At 46.6% G+C, this 8,620-nt stretch overlaps 1 non-coding gene across 1 annotated transcript; it reads left to right on the plus strand.

The window, feature by feature from the left end:
- Positions 1–4,996: 4,996 nt before the first annotated feature.
- TRNAL-UAG (transfer RNA leucine (anticodon UAG)) lies at positions 4,997–5,078 on the plus strand. Its single transcript has one exon. It is a non-coding gene; the product is annotated as a tRNA-Leu (tRNA).
- Positions 5,079–8,620: the final 3,542 nt, after the last annotated feature.

The raw sequence follows: 8,620 nt of genomic DNA on the forward strand, positions 1-8,620 counted from the left end.
GTCCTTTCCAAAGAGTGATCGCATGTCGTCGTTTGTACTTCTCTAAGCATAACCTTAAAATATTTTTATCAAGAATGGATCGCCCCCCCCATCCCACCCCGGATTTCTGCTTTGTAAAAACTTAGGCGCTTATGACTACGGCAATCATGTGTGTAATTTTTCTATTCTTTATTTTTGTCTTTTTAGGGCCCCACCCACTGGCATATGGAGGTTCCCAGGCTAGGCCTCTGAGCCGAGCTAAGGCTGCTGGCCCACGCCACAGCCACAGCATCGCTGGATCTGAGCCACGTCTGCGACCTACACCACAGCTCAGGGCAATGCCAGATCCTTAACCCACTGAGCGAGGCCAGGGATCAAACCTGCCACCTCATGGTTCCTAGTTGGATTTGTTTCCGGGGCGCCACGTCAGGAACACTAACTTTTACATGTTTTCAATTTATAATGTTGTGCCAATTTCTGCTGTACAGCAAAGCAACCCAGTCACACCTGTACATACATTCTGTTTCTTTTATTATCTTCCATGGTGTCTATCTCAAGAGACTGGATACAATTCTCTATGCTATACAGTAGGAGTGTGTATAATTGTTTAATATCACCTCTAGAGGTCCCTGACCTGCCCAGTACATTGCTGTCTGTATTCCTGTTAGCACATGGCCTGGCACATAGTAAGTGCTTAATAAATGCCTGTGAAATGATTGAATAGATATGAAAAAGGTATAAAGAAGAAAAGGCAATTAAAACGAATGATAACTACTGTGCACACATGGATATTCTTCCAGATAAAGCTTCTAGGGAAATTTTAGAAATTTCACAACTCTTAGAAATAAAAGTAACAGTGATGTTTATCGAGTGATTTATCTCATTCCTCTTCACACCAACCCTAGAGGTAGGTCTCACTAGCTTTATTCTACAGATCATAAAAATGAGGCTTTAACAAATACCGTAGGATGTCGCTTATATCTGGAATCTAATATACGGCACAAATGAAGCTTGTCACAGAAAAGAAATGCATGGACTTGGAGAACAGACTTGTGGTTGCCAAGGGGGAGAGGGAGGGGGAGGGAGTGGGATGGACTGGGAACTTGGGGTTCATAGATGCAAACTACTGCATTTGGAGTGCAAAAGCAATGAGATCTTGCTGTGTAGCACAGAGAACTATATCTAGTCACTTGTGATGGACATGATGGAGGATAATGTAAGAAAAAGAATATACGTGTGTGTGTGACTGGGTCACTTGGCTGTACAGTAGAAAATTGACAGAACACTGTAAACCAACTACAATGGAAAAAATAAAAATCATTTTTTAAAATGAGGCTTTAGAGATACATTTGCCCAGCAGATGTCCAAGGTGGCTCTTCTTGGTAAAGGGCATCTTTATTTCAGGGCTCCTGCTGATTTGGGGTTAAAAAAAGAGAGAGAGAGAGAGAAATTTGAAGGACCCCCCTCTTCTCCGGCAGGTAGGATGGAGGGACAGCCCCATGAGGAAGCAGCCAGGTGATTTGAGAAGGATGGGGAAAAGCTCCCAGTTGGGTGATGGCTTGTGGGGGCTGTTTAAACAGTTTGTGGTGGGATGTGAGACCTAGCCCCCTCCCTACACCCCAAAGAGTTCTTTGGTCAAGGCCTGGAATGGTGTGACCAAATTCTCCCATGGAACTGGAGGGAGTGCTGAGTGTTCAGGTGAGTCCCAGGCAGACACAGAGAAACAAGTGTGGGCAGGCCAGAGACAGAGCTGCTATCTAGGTATCCACGTGGACTATTTACATTTTCCTAACAAGAGTAGACTCTTATCTATTGCTCCTTGCTTTCCCTGAACACTAGCTTGTAAACATGTTTCTGTTGTCAAGGGCCACCTGTCATTTGTAACGCCTGCTTTGATGCACCTTTTTGGGGTTGTCATAAGAGCTGATATTTACAGGCCATTCACTTTGTGTCAGGCACAGTGGTAACCACTTTACAGACCTTCTCTCTTTTAATTCTCATCACAACCCTCTTATTTTGCCCACTTTGTACACAAGGAGGCGGGAGACAGGGTGAGTGACCCTCCCAAGGTAACAGAGTTAGTAAGCGGCAGAACCAGGATTGGACCCAGGTCCAGGTATATACGGACCCCTCCAGCGTCCTGTCCCTAAGCCTTGCCTCTTCCGTTTTTGTGGACCCTAAAAATGCAGGTCCCGCTGGGAGAGTGAAGTTCTTCAGTCTACCAGCAGCCAGGGCCTCTGCAGGGACTAGGTTCAAGTTTATGAGGCTTGGAGAACGGGTGACATAGAGGTAGCATTTCACAAGGTGATGAGGGGAATGAAAAAAAAAAAAGAAGAAAGAAAGAAAGAAAGGAATGGTCCTGAGACCCATGGCTGAGTGTTTTACCCTTTGGCGTCTATGCTACAAGTTTCTGAAAACACAAGATCTGAAAGACATATATCATTCTGGTTTGAACCGTTGGCTCCTTTACTTACCTTGAGAAAACTCCTCTGGCTTTTTGGCAAGAGTCAAAATTGCACCATACACCCACAGCATGTGGAGACGCCCAGGCTAGGGGTGGAATTGGAGCTGTAGCTGCCGGCCTACACCACAGCCACAGCCATGCTGGATCTGAGCCATGTCTGTGACCTACACCACAGCACTGGATCCTTCATGCACTGAGGGAGGCCAGGGATCAAACCTGCACCCTCCTGGTTCACCAGTAGGATTCCTTAACCACTGCGCCATGACGAGAATTCCTATATCTGGTCTTGTAAGGACCCTCCATGGTGGTTGTACCAATTTACATTCCCACCAACAGTGTAGCTTTCTCTACCCTGTCTCCTGCATTTACTGTTTGTGGACTTTCTGTTGATGGCCACTCTGACTGGTGCGAGGTGATACTTCTTTGTGGTTTTGACTTGCATGTCTCTAATAATTAATGATGCTGAGCATCTTTTCATGCGTTTTTTGGCCATCCGAAAAAGCACTTTCTTTGACCAAAGCATTGTCAGAGTTTCACTGGGTGGAGAAATGAAAGGTGGTTTTATTTTCTAATTTGTGCTTTGCTTTCTTAGCTTAGAGTCTCAGCAAAGACAGATATGACTTTAGCAAAAGTTATTTTTAACGCTCAGTTAAAAAAAAAAAAAAAAAAGAATAAAACCCAAACTTTAGAGCCTAGTTGCCCTGGCTCCTGTGGTGTCCCCACCCTTGCCTGGCTGAGCCTGGCTTTTTCAAGAGAACTGCCCTTCCAGCCTCACCCGTACAGGCATACATTACTGCAGAAGCTGGGTCAGGGCTAATGCAGGCAGACAGGCCTGCTGGCTGGAGCAATGCACTCCTGGTCTTGCTTCTACTGGATTTTGTTCTGTTGAAGCACCTCTGGCAGGAGGGTTCTGAGCAGCTGTGGAGAGCTGCTTTTTGCCTGATCTGGCCTAGTAGGTACTGGATAAATGTTCACTTGAATTAAATTATCGGGGATGGGGGAATGGGGTGGGGGGGAGTAGAGTTCTGTTACCAAGTCCAAGCTCATATTTCTCATCACAGGACAGGCCAAGAAATTGAGAGATGAGGTGTTGGGGCAAGAAATGGTGACTTTATTTGAAAAGCAGCAAACAGAAGATGGTAGAACAGTGTCCCAAAGAACCATCTTACCCAAGTTAGAATTCAGGCTTCATTTATACTAAAAGGGGAGCAGGGGTGGGGGTGGGTAGCTGATTGCTGCAAACTTCTTGGTGGCAGAATCCTTTGTTCTTGCAGGCCACCTAGGTTTGGTCAAAGTATTTCTTTAAACCTCTAACAAGCCAAAGGTTATCCTCTGTTTTACAACTTTTTTTTTTTTTTTTGGCACCCTTAGCATGCAAGCCAGTGATGAAATTCACAGCACAGCTGTAACAAGAACCACAACACTGACAATTTATCCTGCTAAGCCAGGAGGGAACTCAGTTTGTTCTGCAACTTTTTAGCTCTGTGTGAGTGGAAAAGGGCTCTACCTTTTAAGGTCAGAGCCTTGAGAAGGGCTGTCCTGTATGTTTCATGCCATAGGCAACATTTCTTTACAAAAGGTGCAGAGCCAGCATAACAAAGCACAGGCAACAGAGCACAAAGGTTAGAGCTAAAGGAATAGATTCAATATGAGGTCAGATTTGTCTTCTCTGCTACAGTTGCTGCTAACAGATAGTCCAACTAGGGGAGAATGCTTTGAGTCATTTGAGTCATTTGCTGGGGGATCTCCGCTTCCTTCTTGTGGCCACAGGGGGTGAACTTTCAGAAGAGCAGACTACTATTAATTCTGGGTGGCAGGAAATGAAAGTTTGTTCTGTATACACTGATGTGTTCCGTATTTGCTCTAAATTTACTGCATTTTTAAAAACACACTGACATAGTCTAAAAAAAAGAGCACTTAGTCTTGGGAGTCTAGAGAATGCTGGTTCTGCCCGAGGCAGTTAAAACAAGTTACTCAGGCTCTCATATCCTCAGTTTCCCCCCCTCTGTTAAAAGTAGGTAATAGTGATGATTGAGGGAGCCTACACAAGGCAATGATCTGTAAAAACCTTCAATGATTTTCCTCCCTGGACCTGTGATCCTTACATCGTGATAGCAGGAACTAACCCATCCCAAGGCTAGAGTCCACAAGATGCGGATCCAGCCGGTTCCCCTCAAACCCTGGTTCCCATCGGGACCGCCAGCCAGGCTAGGAGCAAGAGGCAGCGCGGCACTGCCCCCACCTGGCCACAAGCAGTATCCCACGCTCATGAAAAATCAAAGGCAAACATGAGGAATAAATATTGATATTAACATTTTGGAACTCTTTTTTGCTTTTTAAAGCTGCGTCGCGACTGTAATCATTACTGTCGATCATGAGAGTACTTTGACTCCGAAGCCTAGAAGGAAGCCAGGAGTTAACAAGCGGTAACGCGCGCAGGGGACGCCAAACTAATATCGGGCATGCGTAAACCGATGAGGGCGGGGCTCGTAGAGCGTGAGACGCCGCGTCACTAGACTAATATAGTATCGGTGGAAACCCTTGTGAGCGGTTGGTAGCGTGGCCGAGTGGTCTAAGGCGCTGGATTTAGGCTCCAGTCATTTCGATGGCGTGGGTTCGAATCCCACCGCTGCCACACCAAAAACTCTACTTTTCCCCATCCTTCTCCTTATATCGTATTCATCCTCCTCCTTATATCGTATTCTTCCAGTTACTCTTCTCTTTTTCTGCCTTCTGACGCTTTTTTTTTTTCTTTAAATGGAATGGGGAAGGAAGAGGAAAAGGAAGAAACTGCAGCACAGGCCGTCTCGCTCCCTAATCTGGTACAAAATCCACCAATCCCGCTACTTAAAAGACAAAAACAACTCCCTATTTTCATGGGAAAGCACCGAGAAACCTTGTAAAGTTCTCAACGAGCTGTCTGCATCCTTAGTGCTTCAAGGCCCGGCAAAGATCAGGTGGGGGTGATTTGAATCAAGACCTGAATTGGGAAGGGCCCCTATCTGGCCCATGTTATGTGTCCCGCAGAAGGTTCAGGCTGTCTCCATAAATCACTGTTGATAGAAACGGTGTCAGGTGACCTTATGGCTGGTTTGGGGTATCGGGAGGCCTGCCTTGAGGTCCCAGCTTCTTTGGTTCACCTCCTACTTGGTTTTTGGTCTTGTTTATTTACTTAACAACTATTTATGAAGGGCCGACTATATGCCAGAAATCAAGATCAACCTGAGGCTATAGAGCAAGGAGGCAGACGTGTCTTGGCAGGTAGAGTTCACAGCCATTGTAATTTCTTTAATTATACCTGTGAGAAGTGTCTTATGGCAGGCAGCAGCTGAATGGGGGACAAGGAACAAGTGACTTTTAGCTTGGACTGGAAATTGAGAGATTAGCTAAGTGAAGGTGGGAGAAAGGAGTTCCAGAAACTGGGGACAACATGTGGAAAGTACTGGAGGCAAAGGAGACGCTGTTGAGTTGGAGAAGCTGTGAAGCTAATTTAGGGCAGCTGGACAGAGCAGCTGGATGAATAAAGACGAGAGCGAAGTGCTAGGCAAGGAGGGCCACCAATGTCAAGTTAAGGCTTTGAACTTGGTCCTGAGGGCATGGGAAACCATCAAAAGGTTTTTAAGCTGAAGGGTGGCACTTCCCAATTTTGGTTTAAAAATTTGCCTCTGGCAGGAGGAATAGGAGATTCCATTCAAAGCCCACTGTAGTTGTCTTAGGAGAAAGCTTGTACCAAGGGGTAGCTCAAGGAGACATTCGGAGGTGGACCTGACAGGAGACAATGAAGACATGTCTTCGGCCATGTAGACAGGAAGAAGAACATGCCGATAAAGTGATGACCCGGTTTGGGGCTTGAGTCCCTGGATGGCTGCTGGTGCCTCTCCTCTCCCTAAGCGGAAACACAGGATGAAGAGGGAGTTTGCGCAAACGAGGATGTCAGTTTGATGCACACTGAGTTTGAGATGTGGGACGTGGCGTTGAGAAGATTGGACGTAGAGGTCTGGAGGCCAAGAGGACACTCTCTGAGCAAATGACACAAAATGGGGAGGCATTGGAGACTGAGGTCACGGGAATGGATGAACTTGCCCAGGAAGAGAATGTAGAGGGACCAAGATGGAGCCCCAAGGACGTCTGCGACCCACACCACAGCTCACGGCAACACCGGATCCCTAACCCACTGAGCAAGGTCAGGGATTGAACCCGCAACCTCATTGTTCCTAGTCGGATTCCTTAATCACTGCGCCACGATGGGAACTCCCTAAGAAGGATGTTCTTTTAGGGGGAAGGCAATGGAAAGAGAAGCCCATGAAGGAGACAGAGAAGGATTGGCCAGAGACACAAGGGGAAAACAAGTGTGTTGCCACATAAGCCAAGAAGATTATGGCAAGAAGGAGGGAGTGGCCAGTTATGTTGGAGTCTAGGCAAGACAAAGACTGAAAAGAATATCCTTTTGATTTATAATTCATGTACAAAGTCACTCTTTTTTTGGCCACACCCATGGCATGCAGAAGTTCCTGGGCCAGGGAATGAACCTGAGCTACAGCAGTAACCAGAGCCACAGCAGTGACAATGCTGGGTCCTGAACCACTAGGTCACCAGGAACTCTGTTTTGTTTGGTTTGGTTTTTCCTTTACAGCTGCACCTAAGGCATATGGAAGTTCTTGGCCTAGGGGTCGAATAGGAGCTGCAGCTGCCCACCTACACCATGGGCACAGCGACGCTGGATCTGAGCCACATCTGAGATCTACACTGCACCTCACAGCACGGTCAGATCCTTAACCCATTGAGCAGGGCCAGGGATGGAACCCAAATCCTTGCAGACACAGTGCTGGGTTCTTGACCCACTGAGCCACAATGGGAACTCTGGGAACTTCATTTTTCAATGTATCTCTCTCTCTCTCTTTTTTTTTTTTTTTTTTTGCCTCTGCCCTTGGCATGTGAAGTATCTGGGCCAGAGATCGAACCTGTGTCCCTAGCAGTGAAAACAATGGATCTTTAACCCACTGAGCCACAGAGAAACGCCCTGATGACCTTGATTAAAGCCATTTTGGTGTGAGGTAAAAGAAATCCGTAAATGTGGACATCTCATCATGAAATCTGATTTGGAGGAGGGGAAGGGTGATGGTAGCAGTATTGGGAGGGGGAGTGGGGAGTCACAAGAAATACTTTTAGGAGGAGAGAGAGTGGAGGATGTCTTGGATACCTGGCTGTGCGTCTACAAAGGGGAAGCGCTTCAACACCCATAATGGAAAGTTTATGAATTTACCTTCCTGGTCCTTCTGATTGGCTATATCATCTTGAGCTGCCCACAGTGACAGGTCTGTTTTCTGCCTTCATAATGCTTCTGCTTAGTGTCTCCAAGAAAGCTGGGACCTCCTTCTTCTTGTCCTCTCAGAACCTCCCAGAAGGCAGGTTATCTGGGCAGCCTCCGAAACCCTCACCGGGACTTGGTTTCTCTGATGGGGGGAGGTGCCACCTCCTTTCCCACTGGGTACAGACACTTGAGAGGAAGATTTCTTGGCATAGCTGACCCATGCTGCCCCCATGCCCAGGGTTTAGACAGTCTACTCTCAGAGCCTGGGGGGAAGAGATGACTTAAGAGAAATCCAGAAAACAAAGGAATTGATTTTGCTTTGGGGTTTCACAAGCTGACATCTGGCAGGAGACAAAAGATGTAGAAAATTATGTGAACAGGGAAAGCCTGTTTTCCCTGCCCTGAGGACAGATTTCTCAGGACTGGTAGAGAAAGTCAGAGGAGAAGGTGAGTTTCAATGCACGTGGGTCACTGAGAAGAAAGGGCTGCCAGCCCCAAATGGCCCAAGGTTTGTGGGTCTGGGACTGGGGTAGATCCCAGAGTCAAACCAAGTCTGGCACAGCCAAGGGGCAGATGAGCAGAAATAACCGTGTATCATGTTTAGGCCACTGGGCCTTGGGCAGCTCCTCCCTAATACCCCAGCCACAGAGCAGCAACACCCCCCTCCACTCTTTGAAGTTCAACAATCCCAGTCTCCTCATTTATAAAGTGAGAATAATAAGCCCTATGCGAGGACCCTGAAAATAAGAGCATATAGATGAAAACACTTTCAAACAGTCAAGCTTTAAATACACATAAAGATTATTATTGAACTTAAAAAATTATATACCCACATGCAATTCAACACAGCAAAGAGGCATACACAT

Source organism: Phacochoerus africanus, chromosome 5, assembly GCF_016906955.1.
Source record: "Phacochoerus africanus isolate WHEZ1 chromosome 5, ROS_Pafr_v1, whole genome shotgun sequence".
Classification (NCBI taxonomy): Eukaryota; Metazoa; Chordata; class Mammalia; order Artiodactyla; family Suidae; genus Phacochoerus; species Phacochoerus africanus.